The sequence below is a fragment of the Panthera onca genome, chromosome D1 (assembly GCF_046562875.1).
Source record: "Panthera onca isolate mPanOnc1 chromosome D1, mPanOnc1 haplotype 2, whole genome shotgun sequence".
Classification (NCBI taxonomy): domain Eukaryota; kingdom Metazoa; phylum Chordata; class Mammalia; order Carnivora; family Felidae; genus Panthera; species Panthera onca.
The window spans coordinates 20,255,886-20,276,382 of record NC_138348.1 but is presented as its reverse complement, the minus strand read 5'-3'; the positions used below and the strand labels follow the sequence as shown (position 1 = coordinate 20,276,382).

Here is a 20,497-nt window from a genome sequence, read left to right as displayed (position 1 = left end):
TGTTGCATAGGTACCACAGCATGTTGGGGAGCTGGTACAGAGCAGGAAAGGAATAGGAGAGTTTTCTCTCAGACATGGATTTGAAGTATTATAATTAAAAGTTCTGAATCTTAAGAACTAAAAAGAAATTACTTTAATAACCTAAAGAGACAAAAATGTTACAGAATTAGATACCACAAAAGGCACCTGCTCCCCTGTGGGCAAGAAAGGGCTTAATTAAGCCTTACTGGGAATTCTTATTAGCAAGGATAAAACTGGGGCACCTGAGTGGCTCAGTCAGTTAAGCGTCCGACTCTCGATTTTGGCTCAGGTCATGATCTCACGATTCATGAGTTCGAGCCCCACATTCGGCTCTGCACTGACAGTGTGGATCCTGCTTGAGATTCTCTCTCTCCCTCTCTCTCTCTCTCTCTCTGCCTCTACCCTGCTCATGCTCTCTCTCCCTCTCTCAAAATAAATAAATAAACTTAAAAAAAATGGAAATGATAAAACTATTTTATGTGTACACCCCAATGATCCAACACTCTTAACTAAACAGTAATTATAATACATTAATAATAATAATAAAATAATATAATAATAAAGTGTAATATAATAATCACATCTTTTCACCTCATCAGCAAAATGTTCCTTATCTGTAAAAGAAGATTTCCTTTCCTATTTATCTGAGGGCAAAGCTGCTTTTGATCATAACTTAGAACAAAGAGTTATTGATAAGCAAAGGATTTGGAGGACTCTGAATGTGGCAAGGCTTATAGGTTTCTAAATGATGAACATTTTAGTAAGTGAATGGTGGAGGCAGGGAGGTCTCCAGAGAGTCTTGTGCCCTGAAATATAATGAGTTTCTTTGGGGAGTAATTCATTAGGAAATGAGAAAGCAAAGGCTCTGTCAAGAGGAAGCTTTCAAAACTATTACTCTGTTTTAATCAGCAGGCTTGATTTTCCATTAAGAAACAAGAAAAAATGTTTTCCCTGGCCAGGCAACTCTTTCAACAGGAGACTTTGTTGGTTTTTAATAAGGCAAAGTATTTAGGGGCCCAGAGATTGGTCCACCTCAAGAGGTTTATAGAATTTCAGAGTCAGGAAAATATGAAACATTTTTAATTATTATAGAAGACAAAGTTGCTAACCTTCAGCAAGCAGCATCATCTTACATTTTAGAGCTAGGTGTGTGCCGTTGGAAAAACATCTTTACCTCTCTGAGCTTCAATTTTCTCATCTACAGATGGAAATAACAACACTTCTCAACCTCTCACTTAGAGGTATTTTTGAGTTTAAAACAACGCACGTAATGTACTTAGCAAAAAAGTGCTAGTAAATAGTAGAGCCAGGATTTCAACCCCAATTGGTCTGACTACAAAACTCATGTTCTTAATCATTACCCTCTATTGCCCCTACTTCATAGAGAATTGTCATGAAGATCACATATGAATGCAAGAATAAACTTATGAAGGGAAATATAAATATAAAGTGTAGAGTCTGCCAAGATAGATCCAGGACTTTATAGTCAGAACTAAAGGCTTTTGGTAGTGATTTAAAGAAGAAAAGAAAGTGCTCCATTAGAGAACAAAAGATATTTCTTTTGTTCACTGCTCTATCCTGGGTTCCATAATGCATAATGCTGTTTTATTATGTGTATTGGTTGAAAGGATGCTACATAACCCAACACCTATCAAAGGACAGAATACCTGTAGACAATACCTATTTTAAGCCCTGTAAATGTGGTGACATCATTATCCTTAAAATCTTAGCACACATAAAAAATACCTACACTTTAATGAAACTTCTTTATAGATGTTGATTATTTTGAACTTAGCATAGTATGTAATAGAAAAAAATCATTTTAGAAGATGTTATGACTTGATGTACAAAAGTAATATATACTTTTAGAAAGAAGTTATCCAGTTTTTCCTTATCTAATCACATATATGAATTGAAAATAAATTACAATTAGATCTGACAAAGATATCTCCTTTTCCAGACTCTAGGCAGGTTTCTCCAAACCCTCTAAGCCTGGACCGTGATATTCATTGTAGCAAGAGTCTTGCTAAGACTTAGTTCATCGAGAATTCCCCACTCCATCTCCACCCCCATATCTGATCAAATTCCTCATCCTTCATCATCCCTCAGCTGAAATTTGATCACCTGGACTGCCTTAAGCAAGAATCCTGTCAGATCTCTTTAGCAACAATTCCCCCCACCCTTGCCCTTGATGTTTTCCCTTAGTGATTTTCCATCCACTGGACTCTAGGGCACCACTTGTACCTTATTCCTTGCTCCAGTTCTATTAATCAGACGTACCATCCTCCTTCTCATGTCAGGGCTTTATGTGTGTGGCTCCCCTCAATTCATCATTTCCAGTTTAGTATCCTTCAGATTTCAGCTCAGAGGTCACCTCCTTGAAGAATCGTCTTTCTAAGACATCAGATTAAATCAGGTCATCTTGCTATAAGTTCTCAATGTACACTAGACACTAAAAGCATGTATCACGGTAATGGAGATTTACATTCCTCCTCTTTGGTGGGGGGTCGACCCACTAAAACTTGAAGCTCCATGATGTAAATGATATACACGTATGCCACATTTGGCAAATTCCTTTATTCATGTGAAAGTACAAAAAACAAATACTCTTAAGATCTGACCCAAAGCCTTGGTCTATACTGCCCACATTTCTCCTCTTCCTGTATCTCCACCCCTCTCCATATCCTGTCTGCCATTTTTTAAGTGTCTACAACATATCAGGGAACTAGCAATATGCTACACATACTATCCCTTAACTCTTAGAATAATAAATGAAGCTAGGAAATGACTACCTTCTGATTTTAGCAAACTAAATCCTAGAAGTCCAAACACTTAAACCACACAGCCCAGGAACCAGGTACTGTAAGTCCAACTGGGAATACAGGTCTGCAGAGCATCCAGTCCATGATATTATCTCTCCAGCCTTCACACACTGGGTATTGTCTCATCTATTGTCAAGACAACCTCGGAACACTACTCTTGTATGCCCCGCTTTTTTGGGTGCATGCATCATCACTTGCCTGTTATGTTTGTGGGAGGGTCACAAGATTAAAAAATCTGGCACAACAGGGGATATATCTTACATTTCTTTCATACTTTGCTCCTAAGCCAGGAGGGCCTTGTGCCAGAAGTACATTCTTGATGCATATGTTACTAAAGAATCACAAAATGTGACAGCCAGAAGAAAACTTGGTAATCTGGTCCCGTCTCTCATTTCAGAAATAAGAAATGTAGTCTCAGATATGCTATCCATCTAGCCCAGGGACACTGCTAAATAGTTGGCAGAGAACTTAGAAGTTAAAACACTGAAGTTTAAATTTTCAGTTGTACTATGTTGCAATCCACTCCCTGATTGGTGAGTGAATGATAAGATAAATGAACTTATTGTTTTTAAATAAATGATGTCACTTCTGAGACCTTCTAACCTTTAGGGAATGCCTAGTGCTGAGTAGGTGTCCTGTTTCTGATTAATGTCAAAGAAGGTTTTTTTTTTTTTTAAAGAAGGTTTTAACCAGGAAGGAAAAAAGGTAGAATGAGGGCCACATGCTCTCATTACTTTTCACCCAATGTCATGGCATTTTATTGCCCATTTGCAGGTCAAAGAGCCTCTGAAATATGGCCCAACATGATTGTGCTTACCAAGCATTAAGTGAGAACAATTTTTGTCTGTCTTGGTGCAAGCCCTTTACCCTCTCTGGAGTCATCCAAATGCACTTCTATGGCTGAAACACTTCAAACAAGTAGACAGACTCTCTTGTTTTTACTTCAAGGATAAGTTTTATAGTTTTAAGTCCTTTCTATAGCCACAGTTCCATGAAAATTTATGAGACCAAAAATTGCCTACAACTAAGTAGTGGGTCTCTAGATGGCAGCTGCCACAAATGACACTCAGAACTTATTTTTCATGTTGTGTGCTGGGCTAAAAGTCTGCACTAAAATCTTGGGCTTGATCCAAGTGCCCTCTCTCAGGGTCCCAAACATGGCACAGAGTGCAGGCACCATTGGTTCTCAAAACCTTGGATCTGTCACCCCTTGGCCACATCCTTCATACCCAGCAGAGTCACCAGCCTACAAATGATAGGATTCTTATGACAATCCCTTAATTAGACTGGAGTGACTATTTCATTGACGTACTGGAAGCTTACGAGTCAAGTAAAGGTAATATGGATTATCTCATTAAAATAAATAAAGTTTGGGGCACCTGGGTGGCTCAGTCTATTGAGCATCCAACTTCGGTTCAGGCAGTGATCTCGCATTCAGCGGGTTTGAGACCCGCATCAGGCCCTGTGTTGACAGCTCAGAGAGCCTAGAGCCTGCTTGGGATTCTGTGTCTCCCTTTCTTTGCCCATCTGCCACTTGTGCTCCGTGTGTGTGTGTCTCTCTCTCTCTTTCAAAAATAAAAATAAACATAAAAAATGTTTAAAAATAAATAAATAAAATAAATTTCTCAGTAGTACATGATAAAAACACTAGACCTTTTGATAACCTCTCAGAGAAAAGAATCATTTGATATGTTATATGTCCTGCAATGGGTTTATCAAAGTAAAGTGAAAAATGCATACATATTTATATATCTACAGATATATAAAATATATATTTACTTAGATTAAGATATATGCATATATTCTTTGCAAATATGAGAAATGAGAAAATAATGTATTTATGCAATAGTACTCATTTGAATGATAAAAAGAGAAAATTAGCATTCTCAAGGAATATGTGGGGGAATGTTCTATCTTACAAATAATCAAGTTAATGTAAGTTAAAATAATGAGGCTATATTTCATGGCTATTGCACAGATGAACTTTTAAAATATATCACAACTGCCAAAGATAATAAAGATGTGGTAAAATGTGTAAGATCAAGCAATTTGGGACACAACTGCAATGTGAGTCTACCATTTTGAAAAGCAATATATCAAATGCATACCAATGGAAATAAAGGTAACTAGGAGAGGGAGCCAAGATGGCGGAACAGCATGGAAGTTTTTGTGTCTCGCATTCATGAAATATAGCCAGACCAACACTAAATCATCCTACACCTAGAAAACTGACAGGAGGATCTGCACAACCTGAACCACAGATAAGCAGGAATTCACCCCAAAAGAAAGAGCACAAAGAAACGACAGCCAGGTATTTAACCAACACAGATACAAGCAAGATGTCTGAACCAGAATTTAGAATCATGATAATAAGAATACTAGCTGGAGTCGAAAATAGATTAGAATCCCTTTATGCAGAGATAAAAGAAGTAAAAACATAGCCAGAAAGATTAAAAATGCTATATGTGTATATATATATATATATATATCTCAAAGCAACAAAGATTAGAAAGGACCAGAGAACACCACCAGAAACTCCAACGCTACAAGCAACATAATGGCAATAAATTCATATCTTTCAGTACTCACTCTGAACGTCAATGTACTCAATGCACCAATCAAAAGACATAGGGTAACAGAATGGATAAGAAAACAAGATCCATCTATATGCTGTTTACAAGAGACCCACTTTAGACCTAAAGATACCTTCAGATTGAAACTAAGGGGATGGAGAACCATCTATCATGCTAATGGTTAACAAAAGAAAGCCAGAGTAGCCATACTTATATCAGACAATCTAGACTTTAAAATGAAGAGTGTATCAAGAGATGCAGAAGGGTATTATATCATAATCAAGGGGTCTATCCACCAAGAAGACATGACAATTGTAAACATTTACGCACCAAATGTTGAAAGCACCCAAATATATAAATAAATAAACCACAAACATAAAAAAAACTCACTGATAGTAATACTATCATAGTAAGAGACTTCAACACCCCACTCACAGCAATGGACAGATCATCTAATCAAAAAATCAACAAGGAAACAATGGCTTTGAATGACACACTGGAACAGATGGACTTAACAGATATATTCAGAACATTTCATCCTAAAGCAGCAGAATACACATTCTTCTCCGGTGCACATGGAACATTCTCCAGAATAGACCATGTACTGGGACACAAATCAGCCCTAAGTAAGTACAAAAAAGACTGAGATTATACCGTGCATATTTTCAGACTACAACACTATGAAACTCGAAATCAGCCACAAGGAAAAATTTGGAAAGGTAACAAATACTTAGAGACCGAAGAACATCCTACTAAAGAATGAATGGGCTAACCAAGCAGTTAAAGAGGAAATTAAAAAGTATATGGAAGTCAAATAAAATGATAACACCACAACCCAAAACCTCTGGGACACAGCAAACGCAGTCATAAGAGGAAAGTATATAGCAATCCAGGCCTTCCTAAAGAAGGGAGAAAGATCTCAGATACACCTAACCTTACGCCTTAAGGAGCCAGAAAAAGAACAGCAAATAAAACCCAAAACCAGCAGAAGATGGGAAATAATAAAGATTAGAGCAGAAATTAATGCTACTGAAACCAAAAAAACAGAACAGATCAATGAAACCAAAAGTTGGTTCTTTGACAGAATTAACAAAATTGATAAACCACTAGTCAGATCAAAAAGAAAAAGGAAAGGACCCAAATAAATAAAATCCAGAATGAAAAAGGAGAGATCACAAAGAACACAGCAGAAATAAAAACAATAATAAGAGAATATTCTGAGCAATTATATGCCAGTAAAATGGGCAATCTGGAAGAAATGGACAAATTCCTAGAAACATATAAGCTACCAAAACTGAAACAGGAAGAAAAAAAAATTGAACAGACCCATAACCAGTAAGGAAATCGAATTAGTAATCAAAAATCTCCAAAAAAACAAGAGTCCAGGGCCAGGTGGCTTTCCAGGGGAATTCTACCAAACATTTAAGGAAGAGTTAACACCTATTCTCTTGAAGCTGTACCAAAAAATAGAAATGGAAGGAAAACTTCCAAACTCTTTCTATGAAGCCAGCTTTACCTTGATTCCAAAACCAGACAGAGACCCCACTAAAAAGGAGAACTATAGACCAATTTCCCTGATGAACATGGATGCAAAAATACTCAACAAGATATTAGCCAACCAGATCCAACAATACATTAAAAAAATTATTCACCATAACCAAGTGGTGTCAGGTATAAATCCCTGGGATTCAGGGCTGGTTCAATATCTGCAAAACAATTAACGTGATTCATCACATCAATAAAAGAAAGGACAATAACCATATGATCCTCTCAATAGATGCAGAGAAAGCATTTGACAAAATACAGCAGTGTTTCTTGATAAAAACCCCCAAGAAAGTAGGAAGAGAAGGAGCATACCTCGAGATCATAAAAGCCATATATGAACGACCCAACACTAATATCATCCTCAATGGGGAAAAACTGAGAGCTTCACCCTAAGGTCAGGAATGAGACAGGGATGTCCACTTTCACCACTGCTATTCAACATAGTATTGGAAGTCTTAGCCTCTGCAACACAAAGAAATAAAAGGCATCCAAAATGGCCAGGAGGAGGTCAAACTTTCACTCTTCACAGATGACATGATACTCTATATAGAAAACCCAAAAGATTCTACCAAAAAACTGCTAGAATTGATCCATGAATTCAGCAAAGTGGCAGGATATAAAACCAATGCACAGAAATCGGTTGCATTCCTACAACCAACAATGAAGCAACAGAAAGAGAAATCAAGGAATTGATCCCATTTACAGTTGCACAAAAAACCATAAAATACTTAGGAATAAATCTAACCAAAGAGGTGAAAAATCTATACACTGAAAACTATAGAAATCTTGTGAAGAAATTGTAGAAGACACAAAAAAATGGAAAAAGATTCCATGCTCCTGGATAGGAAGAACAAATGTTGTTAAAATGTCAATACTACCCAAAGCAATCTGCATATTCAATACAATCCCTATCAAAATAACACCAGCATTCTTCACAGAGCTAGAACAAATAATCCTAAAACTTGTATGGAACCAGAAAAGACCCCAAATCGCTGAAGTGATCTTGAAAAAGAAAACCAAAGCAGGAGACATCACAATACCAGACTTCAAGCTATACTGCAAAGCTGTAATCATCAAGACAGTATGGTACTGGCACAAGAACAGACACTCAGATCAATGGAACAGACTAGAGAACCCAGAAATGGACCCATAAACATATGGCCAACTAATCTTTGACAAAGCAGGAAAGAATACCCAATGCAATAAAGACAGTCTCTTCAGCAAGTGGTACTGGGAAAACTGGACAGCGAAATGCAGAACAATGAACCTGGACCACTTTCTTACACCATACACAAAAATAAACTCAAAATGGATGAAAGACGTCAGTGTAAGACAGGAAGCTATCAAAATCCTCAAGGAGAAAGCAGGCAAAATCTCTTTGATCTGGGCCACAGCAACTTCTTATTCAACACGTCTCTGGAGGCAAGGGAAACAAAAGCAAAAATGAACTACTGGGACCTCATCAAAATAAAAAACTTCTGCACAGGAAGGAAACAATCAGCAAAACTAAAAGGCAACCGACAGAATGGGAGAAGATGTTTGCAAATGACATATCAGATAAAGTGTTAGTATCCAAAATCTACAGAGAACTTATCAAATTCAACATCCAAAAAAATAATAATCCAGTGAAGAAATGGGCAAAAGACATGAATAGACACTTCTCCAAGGAAGACATCCAGATGGCCAACTGACACATGAATAAATGCTCAACGGCACTCATCATCAGGGAAATACAAATCAAAACCACAAGGAGATATCACCTTACACTTGTCAGAATGGCTTACATTAACAACTCAGGCAACAACAGATGTTGGCAAGGATGCGAAGAGGATCTCTTTTGCATTGTTGGTGGCAATGCAAGCTGGTGCAGCCACTCTGAAAACAGTATGGAGGTTCCTCAAAAAACTATGACCCTCCAATCGCACTACTAGGCATTTATCCATGGGATACAGGGGTGCTGTTTTGAAGGGACACATGCACATGTTTTAACAACACTATCAACAATAGCCTAAGTATGGAAAGAGCCCAAATGTCCATTGATGGATGAATGGATAAAGGATATGTGGTGGATATATATACAATGGAGTATTACTCGGCAACCAAAAAGAATGAAATCTTGCCATTTGCAACTACGTGGATGGAACTGGAGGGTATTATGCTAAGTGAAATTAGTCAGTCAGAGAAAGACAAAAATCATATGACTTCACTCATATGAGGACTTTAAGAGACAAAACAGATGAACATAAGGGAAGGGAAACAAAAATAATATAAAAACAGGGAGGGGGAAAAACAGAAGAGACTCATAAATATGGAGAACAAACTGAGGGTTATGGGAGGGGGGTGGGATAAATGGTAAGGGGCACTAAGGAATCTACTCCTGAAATCATTGTTGCACTCTATGCTAACTAGTTTGGTTGTAAATTTTAAAAAATAAAAAAATAAAATTAAAAAAATGGAAATAAAGGTATCTCAGTAATCCCACTCTCAGAAATTATTCTGGAAAAACCATTCATTTAGCTTTTTTCCCTTTCAATTAAGATGCTGACTACAATATTAACCATAATACCTAAAGATGAGAAATAACTAAAATGTCCAACATTATGGTGTGTCTACTTATTGAAATGTTACACAAATATTTTTAAATATTTTTTGAATTGTCAACATCATGTCAAATGTGTATGACATAAATTAAAAAAGGAAACTACAAAATTCTACATTCATAGTGATTACAATCATGCAAAAATATATTTGACTAAATTTTTATGTAAACATAGTGTCCTTTAATTATTTTAAGCAACTGGCATGAGGAATGTCTTTTAATTTTTATTATTATGTGATTTTCCTCATTAAAATGGGAACAAATAAAACTGAGTTTATTCTATGGGCTGGAAATAAAATTATTTTTTTCATTGCAGAGGGTGTGTACATAGACACTGAAGACAATAGGCTTAGAAGTCAGTAGAACAGCTGAGTTTGTGGATTCCCTTCCTTTGGAAGCTGTGAGATTTTGGAAAAATAATTTACACTCCCTGAGTGCCAGTTTCTTCTTATGCAAGATGAAGATCATTGTTTCTCATAGCTATGAAGATTCGCTGAAATAAAGCCTTTATCATCTAACAAGGTTTCCGACCTATCCTAAGTGTTCAAGAAACAACAATTTTGCTTTGGTTTAGGTTTTCATATTTTGGCAGCAATCATTTTTAGGTCACAAAAAAATTATCCAGTAAGTATTTTAATGTCAGAGTGTCTAAATAAAGAAACAACAACAAAAAACCTATCAGGAATATATCTCATAAAACTGTATCATTTTGGACCTTACCATCACAACATTTTTTTAATGAAAATTTCCCCCATTTTCTTTCAGGTACTTAGAATTTTGAAGTACACAAGTTTATTGGAAAAGAAATGCTTTTACAAATTAAACTATGTCCATATCTACATTCGAAGGGAAGCACTCAGAAATTACATCAAGTGTATCCCTTTTTTATAGAAATAAAATATCTGAATAGCTGACATATTATAAACAACTCTTCTTCTCTTCCCCATCTCATATCTCATACCTACCTCTGTGTCTATACTCAACCTCCTGAAAGAGTTAATCTTCCCCCTCCCCATTCCCACCCAGTACCACCAAATGAATGAGCAGTTTACTCTTTTTTTGATTCCCAGTGGGGTCTGGCCTATTTCATGTGGGCACAATGAATGTAGGTTCCAAAGGATCCTACTGATCCACATATTATAGAGAGCTTCTAATATAAAAGTCCACAGAGATAGCTTTTAGATTTTCAATGTCCAGTTTTAACTTGAAAGCTGTGCACATTTGCTCTAGGAAGACATAACAATGGCTTCCCAACATTGTTCCTCTTTTCAATGTAACCACACTTAAAAGGAATTCAGTTTCTTTAGCAACAAAAGTATCCCAAGGACTCAAGGTCCTCAGTGTTCACATCTCGGAAAGACTCCATGTGAGCCAAGCCACTGTAGTTTCTTTTGAACATTTCATTGTTGCCTCTCAGCCCGTTGGGTGGAGGACAATCTTTCTGACTTGAAACCGGGGGTGAAACAGGAAAAATCTATGAGATTTATCACCTTCCCTTCATGATGTACCTTGGCAGCAAAGTGACCCAGGCAGTGAAGAAGCATTATTGTGTGCATAACACTTTAATGAGATCTTGGTGACTTTGGTCTCCAGTGAGCATTTCATTGGGAAATTTCTTTATTAAGTGGCTTTTATGGGTACATCTTTCCCTGAATCCCCATGAAAGCTTGCAACAATTTTGAGAAGTGGATGTGAACTCAAATCAGAATTTCCTCCAGTTGAGAACTATGGGTTAGTAAGTAGAAAACTTTTTTCCATAAAGGGAATATCAAATATTCCCATTCTGAGTTACCTACCTTCAATGAACAATTCATTTAAGAAGCATGCACAGCGCTATATAAACCAATTACTACCTCCATTTCAAAAGATGCCTAAAAGAGATTCATGGAGTGGTTATCTTCTTCACATTTCATTCATTCATTCATTCATTCATTCATTCATTCATTCATTCAGCATATATTTACTGAGTATCTACTCTGTGCCAGGTATTAATGAATCAAAAATATTTTTATTTTTTTTTAAGAAAATTTTCTTAATGTTTGTTTATTTTTGAGAGAGAGAAACAGAGTGTGAACAGGGAGAGAGGTAGAGAGAGGGAGACACAGAATCCAAAGCAGGCTCCAGGCTCCAAGCTGTCAGCACAGAGACCAACGCAGGGCTAAAACTCATGAACTGTGAAATCATGACTTGAGCTAAAGTTGGAGGCTTAACCAACTGAGCCCCCCCCCCCCCAGGTGCTCCAAAAACGTTTTTAAACAAAACTGGCAAAAAATAATCCCTGCCTTTATGAAGCCTTCACTCCAGAAGAAGGAAACAGAAAATAACGAAAAAACATAAAAACCCATAAATAATATAATATGTTAGGATTGCAGGTGTTCAGTAGAATAGCTGAGCCAAGAGGACAACCAGTGCAAAGGCCTAAAGAGGAAAGCATGCTTGATGCAAGAACAAAGAAAACACCAGCTAGCATGTCTGAGGCACACATGGATGAGGAGGAAAGTGATGTGACAGGAGGTGAGACAGGTCAGTAGTGCCATGAGGTCACTGTTAGGGTTCTGGTTTTCACTCTAAGCAGGTGGGGAGCCACCAAAGAGTCTGGGCAGAGGAGCCACATTATCTGACTTCTATGTTAAAAGGATCACTCTGGGTGCAGGATGGGATAGTATCAAGTCCTGTATCTTCGAGAAGCCGTGCCTGGTACTGCCATCTCAAAGGAGCTGTCTCACCATGGCACTTCTAACACATTCATGTATTTTACCACCTTTACTGAATATCAGCCTTCTCGTAAGAGACAGAAATACAAAATGAGCAGTATCTTGTCATATTTTGCCTCCCCAGCATTCAGAATTGTCTCCTATTTGGGAAAACCTCCTTTATATGAGCGTTTCAGCGTGACAGAGTATCTCATCTTTCCTCCTGTAAAGTTCAGTCAAACATGCCATGTGTAAGCAATGGTAGAGAGGGTGACATTTATATTCTATGCTCATGTGTAAAAAAAAATAAGCCTCATTGACTCCTAACTGGAACTCTGACCAAATTCAACCATCTGCTTAGAGAAGACAAATTACCCCACCCCCCTTCAACTTAAGTTATTTAAGTCAAGCTTAAGTGACCTTAAGCTTACTGTTTATTTTTTTTTCACCAAGCTCAAGCATCATTATTTCATTTGCTACCTGATCATTTCGTATAAGTACTCTGGTTTTCAGTATTTCTTTCTCCTCCTCTTTCTCATCTCTCTGTACAACGGATCAAGGATGAACTGCAAGAAAGAGATTTATGTTCCCAGATAGTTCTCATATTGTCTTGATTTGAGAAAATTATTTCTTGGGTATAGGTTCTCTGTCTGTCATCCTTGGACATAGTTGGTCTGCCTGGTCAACGGGCATTCTGCAATGGTATTTACTGAAGTGTGGCAAGATCTGTCTGGTCTTTTGGACATGATGCTAACCCGTGATGATGGGGATGATGATGGCTGCTCTGATCTCCTTAGTGTTCCAAGCACTTCTCTATCCCCAGAGGCAACAAGGAAATCTTGACTAAGATTTGACTAAATCTTGACTAAAACTGGCTGCAAGATGTGGAACAATATGAGGCTAACCTCAAGTCCCTACACTTAAGGACTTCCCTTGGACACTCTGTTTTCTCATGGTGCCATTTGCAGTGTGTCTGAGTCTTCCAATCTACTGTCTATGCTCAGAGATGGAGTGCTTACCCCAGGTGTTCAGAATTCCCAGAATCATTCTCTCATTCTGTTTGGCTTTCTTTGCTCTCTTCTATTTTTTTTCTCTTTCCTTTTCCCCTCTCTCCCTCCCTCCTTCACCTTCTCTGTCTTTATGGCCTCCTTTTCGTAACATCTTTATGCCCTGTTGTTTTTTTTTTTTTTAGCCTTGGTGATTATCCTGTAAACCCAACTGTGGGCATTCACAGAAAAATCCCTTTCTTTCTCTCTCCCTAAACCCAGTTTTAATTTTTGTTTTATCCACATTGAAAGCACTTGCTCAGTCTCCTTGTGAACTTAGAAACTAGAATCCAAAGTTCAGGGCTGGGTTCTGGTCTGTGTCGTCCCCTCCCAAAATAATCAACATCTTCACTGCAGTTGCTGGAAAACCAGCCACTGGCAACCAGGGAAACTAAGATTTTAAAAAAATGTTATTATCCACATACTAATAAGACTAACAAGTCCCTCCTATCAATACTGACTTTAATAAAAATAAGAAAGAGAATCTATTTGTTGAATGTATTATTAGTTAGTAAATTTTCATTAACTTTGTTATAATCTGCATACCAAAGCATGCAATGCTGTGAATATGAAAAATATAGGAAGATTTAAAAAACAAAAACAAAAAACCTGAGGCTAAGAAGCCCTAAATTTGCCCACAGTCACACAGCTAAGGAGTGTTGGGAGGTGGCATGATGCTTGAGCAGTGCCTGTATCCTTTTGGAGAGCCATAGTGCACAGGCTTATTAAAAATCAAAGGCTCTGAGCGGTCAAGTCAGAGGCAGAGTTTCCTGTTTAAATGTATTTAATAGTATTCCCCATGTCTTTTACTTTAGAATGGGGATATTAAGTTTAAAGACTGTAGGGGGGGGGCAAGTTTCTCCTGCTGCTCATGGTTGCATGGGGGCTAGAAAACAAACAAAGTAATGGTGGGACAGTGCTGGATCAACGCAACAGTATAGTAGGAGATCCATTCACTCAGCAAACGTTTGCAGAGCGCATACAGCATCAGTCATTATACTAAGTGCCAGAAACCTAAAGAGAGAGGCAAGATGCCCTCTGTGTCTGCAAGAAACTTAGTCCTAAGTGCTTTCTACTTCTGTTGGAGAAATTGGTTCTCAAACTTAAACAGGGTCTTCTTAAAACACAGATTGCTGAGTCCCACCTCCAGAATTCTGATTCTGTAGATGGGGGGGGGGGGGGGGGTGGAAGGGAGGTGTTGGGGGGGGTTTACCAAAGAATTTGCATCACCAGCAAGCCCCCAGGTGATGCTGGTGCTACAGGTCCTAGGAGCACACTTCAAAAATGACTCTGTTAGTCAAGTACTAGCTGTTTCAGGATCCTGGAGAAATACTTTGTTAATTCCCACGATTTCCAGAAAAGAAGTTCAAAATTGTAATCTTGACCTGTTGGCACCGTTATGTCCATGGTAAGATAAGAAAAGCCACAGTTCTTTGTCTTTATGGCCACAAACGTGCTGGCAAATTACATTTATCACTGTCTCTTCACCCTCACAACAAATCAATAATAGATTTGTTGATCAGTAATTGGTGCTCAATTCGAGAGCCTCAGACAGGTCAGGAGTTGACACAGCGCGCATAAATACAAGATGCAAAGCTGGGATTCAAACCTGCCCCTGTTATTCCAGAGATGCGGTACTTTTCATTCTGCCTTACTGCTGAGACCAGTTCATTTGATGATGGTGGTGGTGGGAGGTGGCGGCATGGGAGACAAGTGGCTTGTTAAGCATCAGGAAGCCCCGATAAATAATTGATTGAACTCCTTCCCCCCCCCCCCCCCCCACCTCTTTTCTTCCTGCTCGTGAGGAAAGCATCTCATCTGTTAAAAGACTGAAGCTCAGACAGTGCTGACAGGAGAGAAAAGGTGGCTCTCTATTCCCTGGAGCCTGGGAACATCTTCAACAGCTGCACAGCTTCTGGAACTCGGCTTTCAGCCCCGCCCCCACCTCTCCCTTGGCCCCAGAAATGGAGGTGAAAGGCCACGAAGACCGCGTCACCCTGGCTGTGGGAAGGACTGTGTGTCGGCAGCACCACCAGCAGGAGAGCAGGAACACAGACCTCCTTCTGTGCTGCCTGCCTAATCCCCCTCTGGAGCTGGTTGTCATGGTGACAAGGGCAAAGCGTGCAGGTGCCTTATTGTGACTGAGACACGTGTGACTCAAATGCCGGGAAGAATTAAAGAGGATCTGCAGCCGGCCCGGCAGCTCCAGCAGGAGGGCTCTGAGTCCCGTGGTGCTTTAAGCCGCCGGCTGAGAATTGAGAAGGCTGAGGAAGTCCAGGACTGAGAGAGGGCCCTGACCCAAGTCAGGCCTGAGAGAGGGCCCCGGCCCCGCCCCCACCCCACGTGGCTTTGGCTGGATGGAAGCTGCAGGTGCAGGCCCCAGATTTGTAGGGTCCATTAGAAGAGGTGCCTTCCCAACCTCAGGAGAAGCATCTATGTTGTACTACTCACTCCCTTCCTCTCCGACCAACCCTTCCCTTTGCAGCAGAAGCTTAGGAATGAGCTAGAAGACAGAACCAAATTAACTCAGTCTTGCTCTATGAAATCAAAGTGATTTGGCAAAAAAATAGGAAAAGGGCTTGAAAACAGCAAGCATGTTTTCGAGTGTGTGTGTGTGTGTGTGTGAGTGAGTGCTGGGTTTCTCCTTTGAAAAACAAGTTCGAGTTTTCTAACTTCGAGGAGTTCTCATTTCAGTTGGGTTTCAGGGTGGTTTGCAGGGTGGTTAAATGGCGCCCCACTTTTGCATCCCACGGCTCATGGCTTCTCTGCAGCCCTCCTGTGCGCTGAGCTGCCAATCCGTTTGCCCCTCACAGTTCCGACTCTACCCTCCTCTCTCCAGCTCTATCAATGGCAGCAACATTAATATTAATGAGAGGAATTAATACACATTTCCCGGAAAAGGTCAAGGAAAACAGAACCACAAAAGACTGAGCACAATTAGTGTGCTCGGTGTTTGGTAAACATTTTTTCATTAAATCCAGACGATGTAGCACTCAGAGGTAAGCACAACCATATCTCCACTTAACAGATATCGCACTTCAAAAAGCTTAAAGCAGTATGGTCTAAATAAGAAACAGAACATAGATTCATATTTAGGTCTTTATTGTCACCCAACTTCAGGGTTGTTTTTTTCCTACTACAATGCCACATTGCAATGTCCCTCAAAAAGAAGAAAAAACAACTCTCTTCTTTCCTCTGGTAATTTTAACATTTAACTGGTAAGAGTTAGAGATCGTATGGCTTTTTTGATGCCATGTGTCAGGGCTCTTGTCCCAGTCTTTATTATTAATAACCAATATTTGCTGACTAATTTTTACTGTGTCCATTTCACACCCCTATCGCATAGGAAATATGTTAAAGATTTATTGATGGTGTGCAAATTTGGACTTAAGGAGATTATCTGCCCAAGGTCCCACAGCAGCTATAGATAGGTCTAGCCAGGACGTGAACCCAGGAGCAGAACACTTACTCTCTGTGCTGTGCTATGCTATGAGGCAAAGGTCTTACAAGCTTTCCTAGGTATGAAGACAAAAAAGGAAAGAGATGTTGTAAATCTTTCCCTAGTTGGTTCCCATGAAAATAAAGCTAAACCAGGTGGGGTTAGGACTTAAACAAGGGCATTTCAAGAAGCGTAAGAGCCCTTCTTGTGCCACCTTCTATGGATTGTTTTGTTTTGTTTTGTTTGAATTCTGGAATGTTCCCAGTGCCTATTGTTTGGGGTTAGATACTTAGATACGGGCAACCTAAGTCTGCAACTGAAATGACTTTCACAAAAGCTTTCCTTCCAGGATGTGTTTGATAGAGATCAATGCACTTAATATTCATTTCAGGCTAATTAGCTAAAGCAAGGGTCCCATGAGCAACCACGAGCCAGGAGAAGGGACAATTCTGGACATCTTTGTCTAATTCCTCTTTAAATGCTAATAGCTTTGAGATTATTCTATTAACAGGCAGAATCAGAAAAGGAATAAAAGGGCCTGTTTCATTTAATAAAGGGATCACCAAATGGATCGGAATGTTTGTAACAGCCTGAGTAATTATCTATTCATTTAGGTCAAACTACTGTGGGCATCAGGAAAACATAACTAAGAGCAATCCGATTTATGCACAGCCTGCGGTGGGGCCTCATTACAACACAACCCCTGATCCCTATACTTCTGAATGCCTGATAGAAGATCAGCTTTACAACAGAGAATGAAGACCTTTTTCCTTGGAGTCCCAGAACTCCAAGTCAAACATTTACGATATGACAAATAAAAGCTATGTTCTAATGCAATACATGTTACATAAACAGTGTGTTTGGGCAAAGAAGGAAAGGAGGCTGGGCCTAGACACCAAGTGTCATCTAGAAAACCAGAAAGACTTGTGTTTGAACCCTGGTTTCTCTTTAGTAACCCAAAAACACCCTCCCCCAGGCTGCAAGTTTTGTAGTACTATGACCCTCTCACTATTTGCCTGAACATTAATCAGGTAAATTAAACTCACTGTTTTAGGTCTTTGTTTTTGTTTTTTAACTTACAGAATAAGCATAATCATAGTGTCAAGCTTGCAAAAGTTGCTTTAAGGATTAAATGAGATACTATATGTGCAAAGAGACTAGATCAGAGACAATGTTCAAAAGATGGTTAATAACTGTTACCTGGCTTTGTTATAGAGACTGGCTCTGTCAGAGACACCTGAAAGATCCAAGGGTAAGGTGATTAGCTTAAGAATTTAGGCACTGGTTGTTCAAGAAAGATCCATCCAACAAGTAGGTTCTTCCCAAGGATATGGATTACATTCTAGTTAGGTGAGTGATGACATCAGTCTATTTTTAGAGTTTTAATTTTGGCTTTCGCAGAGATTTTCCAGTCACTTTGTGGGGGGAGGAGTTGGTGAGAGCAGCTACGTGCATATTTGTGGTCTAGTTGAACAGGTAGAGGTTAGCAAAGGTCTTCTGTTGTACAGGCTGTTGTTGTCACGTGCTCTGCCTTGGCCAGCTGTGGCTGCTGATCACAAGAAGAGCATCTCAAAAATGCAGATTCTGGGTCCTAATCCAGAGCTGCTGAATCAGAATCTCCAAGAGATAATACCAAGGAATATGCCTTTTCTAAAATTTCCTCAGGACACCGGGACATATTCTCTGGGCTAGAGTTTGGAAACCTATGCGCTAAGCAAGTGCATGAAACTGAGCCCACTGCAATATCACATTTGTGATGAGGACCTTTCTGAATACATTCTACAAGCCACCTTGCACTCATGTCTCAAGAGGGATATATCTGAGGCCCATTAACATTCACTTCATAAAACACCAAGTGCCTATGTGCCCTATTCCTGCTTTCCTCCACTAATAAGCTATAAGAAAATGGGAAATAAAAGATGGTTCTTAATGGAGACTTTTTTTCTATCCCATCAGGCCTCTGCCTTGACCCATTTCTTGCCTACAGGTGGGAAAACAGAATATAGCAGGAGCTTTTAAGCAGATATATAAAACACCGAGTTATCATGACCAGCAACTTAGGTATGACTGACTTCCGCTGCAAATGGCCTCTGCAGCCTATTAATAAAGCAAGAATCAGATTGAAATTTATTCCAGAAGTTTCAAAGCGACTTCATATGGTGAAAAATAAATATATCCAGGGTACAATTACTAGCTCATATATCCTGGTTATATATGTGTGTGTGTGTGTGTGTGTATATATATATATATATATATATATATATACACACACACACATATATATGTGTATATATATATATATATACATATATATATATGTGTGTATATATATATACATACATATGTATGTATACATACATATACATGTATGTATACATACATATGTATGTATATATATGTGTATATATATATACACACACATATATATACACATAAATATGTGTGTGTATATATATATACACACACACACCCTAGTAATCCTACTATATATCCTAGTACAATTACTAGGTTATAAGTCAGGTATATATGTTTAGCTCAAACAAATATTGCCCAAACTTTCCCAAAGTAATTCAACCAATTTATACTCCCCCCAGCATACATGAGTGTTCCAATTCTTCCATATCTTCATCAAAATATGGCCTTTCAGTTTTTTTAAATTTAGCCATTCCAGTGAGTGTTTAATGGGATCTTGTTGTGGTTTTAATGTGCATTTCGTAAGGCCTAATCATTTCACATGAAGTATCTTATTATAGTGTTTTACTTGTAACTCATCAATTTCACTCCTAAGCCTAGGCCCAAGAGTGCATATGTGCACCAAAAGGCATATGTATGCAGCTTTATGTATAGCTAGAAATAACCTAAATCTCCATCAACAAGAAAACAGATAAATAAATTGAGAGTATATATACAATGGAATACATAGAGAAGAAAAATAAAAACTACTAAAATATGCAACATCATGGGTAAATCTCACAGATACTACATTGAGGGATTTAAAAAAAAAAAAAAACAGGCACAAATGAGTATCCACAGTATAATTCCATTTATATTAAGTTCCCAACCATAACGAGTAGAGACAGAAGTTGGAATAGTAGTTAACTCTGGTGGTGGGGAATGTAATCAGGGCAGGCTTCATGGATGCCTGTCTTATAAGGTTCCACACTTAGGAAGGTCCTGTGCTTGGTTTAATGCTCCATTATCACTATTTTTTAATTCATAATATTTTTTGAACAAGGGGCTCCACTTTTTTTTAAATTTTTTTTAACGTTTATTTATTTTTGAGACAGAGAGAGACAGAGCATGAATGGGGGAGGGTCAGAGAGAGGGAGACACAGAATCCGAAACAGGCTCCAGGCTCTGAGCCGTCAGCACAGAGCCCAACACGGGGCTCGAACTCATGGACCGCGAGATTGTGACCTGAGCCGAAGTCGGTCGCTTAACCGACTGAGACACCCAGGCGCCCCTGGGCCCCACTTTTTCATTCTGGACTTTGAGCTGTGTGTTATGCACCTGGTCCTTGGTTCATTTGCCTAGAAAAGGGCATAAGGGAGCCTCCTGGGTGCTGGAACAGGGTTGTAGTTACACAGGTATACACACATGTCTATTGAGCTATAGACATAAGATCTGTGCATTTTACTGCATGTAAGTTATAACTTAGATTAAACTTTAACAAAAATGTGAAAGAATAAATAGAACATATAGCAGCATGAAGAACAAATTCACCAGAATTGCCAGAGGCTCTGGTGCATAAGTCTAGGG

The 20,497-nt window shown here is 38.9% G+C and overlaps 2 long non-coding RNA genes across 5 annotated transcripts in view; one reads left to right on the top strand and one right to left on the bottom strand.

Annotated features, from left to right (window-relative positions):
- Positions 1–20,497, bottom strand: part of LOC132661653 (uncharacterized) — a 731,817-nt gene that overhangs the window by 290,420 nt on the left and 420,900 nt on the right. The window lies entirely within an intron of this gene.
- On the top strand, positions 15,480–17,575 carry LOC132661655 (uncharacterized). Of its 2 annotated transcripts, none has more exons than XR_009602338.1 (2): positions 15,480–15,669; positions 17,353–17,575. It is a non-coding gene; the product is annotated as an uncharacterized LOC132661655 (long non-coding RNA). The 2 variants fall into 2 exon arrangements; XR_009602337.1 differs by lacking the exon at positions 15,480–15,669 and adding an exon at positions 16,005–16,298.